Genomic DNA, 2,095 nt, shown 5'->3' on the forward strand with positions numbered 1-2,095 from the left:
CAAAAAAAGACCCAACCTTTAGATAAAGAACCAGTCTACAGAATTAAGTTAGCAAAGAAAATGAACATTCAAAATCAAACTTGTTTTCGATTTCAAGAGAGATGCTCTTTAGATCTCAACTCTCCATCTAGAATCTGAAGTGATTCCCCCATCTCCTTCTCTAGTCTGTCCTTCTCATCCACCTGTCCAAGGATTCATGTCCCCAAAACCCAATTTGCTTACCTCTACCAAGTGTTATGTACATACAGTGACATTGCCCCAATGTTTTACAGACAACAGACTTTACAGAAACTAGTATGCTAGATAGATAGATAATATTTTTCAATTAAGGAGCATTTTTCATTTTAAAATATGGGATTCTTCACAAATTTATGTGTCATCCTTGCTCAGTGGCCGTGCTAATTTTCTATTGTCCTAATTTTGGTATATGTGCTTCCATAGAGACTTCTGCTTAATTGATAGATGGTAGTTAGGATAGACAATAGATATATGATAGACAATAGATATATGATAGATGGTTGATTGATAGATATAAATGATTGATTGATTGATTGATTGATAATGATGGAAGTTAGACATAGAGAAATGTATGCATACATATCTGTGTGTATCTATCTACATATTTTCCCTCTAATGTGCACCTTGGTAGAAATACCATACTTTTACATATCATTGTTGGGACTCTCTTCTTGATGGTAGTTGTTAATACTCATGTTTTCATACATGCCCCTTAAAGTCCTGTGCAGCTACCTCACCATAAAGAGGGGGGTGATGATGGTTTCTCAAAGATGGAACACAAATTTTGGTGAGTCTTATCAAGTTGGAAAGGCATAAAATAAGAACTGGGCAACAAATACATGTCACTCATGAAATGGTCCATTATATAGAAGGGTCTTAATCAGTGGAAGGAATGCCCATGCCACTGAAATTCTTAAGTACTCATTACACTGTGCATATTGTTATCTATAAAAAACAAGGCTTCTTTACTCAATTGGATTCTTGACTTCAATATGTATATTTGTTCAACTCATTTCTAAATGGCTCTGACAAGATATTGTAATTGTCTGTCTTGAATAGTAAGCTCTCAGGGGTCCAAACCCATATTTCATTGTGGTTACTTATATATGGTACAGTACCTAGAATAGTGATGCTTTCAAAAATGATGAATGTCAGTTTCTATGATTCTATGATTATTATGATTTACAGCACATACAGCACTTCTAAGAAAACTGGTGAATTTTGTTTTGTTTTGTTTTAAACGCTACTTCAAAGCCCATGTTAAAAACTGCTGAAGAATACAGCAATGCCCACTAAATAAGTGACAATATCAGCATTTATGCACGGTTCCTGGGTCCACCTTCAAAACACCCACCTTCAAGGCCACATGGACAAGGCTATGAATGAGATGCAATAACATCTCTACATGGTGACGAATAGCTATTTTACACATCATCACTCAGACTTTAAAACTTCAAAAGATCTATGAAATCTTTGATGTGGGTACTCCCTCCACTGCAGATTATAGCCCTTCCAAAGCTTAACAAATGGTACTTTTCAAGTTTCTGTGGCCAGAACAAATTTACTATGTGCTGGTTGATGTTCTGCTGTGGAGCTTCTGAATTTATGTAACTTAGTCTTTATGTGAGAGATACAGAGCCTGTCACCTGACTAGTATGTGAAGTCTTTCTAGTTTGGCACACCATAGCAGAGCCTTGAATAAATGAACAAATGAATGAATCAATGGAAAAGAGTGTATTAAATTCCTATCACATGAAAAGCATTGTTCCAAGCACTGAAGACACAAATAGAAAAGTAAGATAATCTCTGCTCTCAAGGAGCTCATTCTGATAGGGGAGGCAACACATATAGGAGCTGCATCTCTTAGAAAGGCCCAGTGGTCTGGAAGTCTAGCAGCAAAGCAGATGGTAATGAATCTTCCTTACTGTTATTTCCACTGAGGAAACTCTACCAATCATCCAGACTTACAAAACCATAAATGAAATAGTTCTTCTTCTCAAGAAGCTCACATCCTATAGGGGAGACAACACGTTCATACACAACCATATACAAAATAAAATGCATGGTAATTTTTGTT

General features: G+C 36.1%; 1 pseudogene; it reads right to left on the bottom strand.

Annotated features, from left to right (window-relative positions):
- Positions 1-345: 345 nt before the first annotated feature.
- LOC144455569 (U6 spliceosomal RNA) lies at positions 346-445 on the bottom strand (annotated as a pseudogene).
- Between the last annotated feature and the right edge of the window lie 1,650 nt (positions 446-2,095).

Source organism: Phascolarctos cinereus, unplaced genomic scaffold (assembly GCF_003287225.1).
Source record: "Phascolarctos cinereus isolate Bilbo 61053 unplaced genomic scaffold, phaCin_HiC Scaffold_9;HRSCAF=440, whole genome shotgun sequence".
Taxonomy (NCBI): domain Eukaryota; kingdom Metazoa; phylum Chordata; class Mammalia; order Diprotodontia; family Phascolarctidae; genus Phascolarctos; species Phascolarctos cinereus.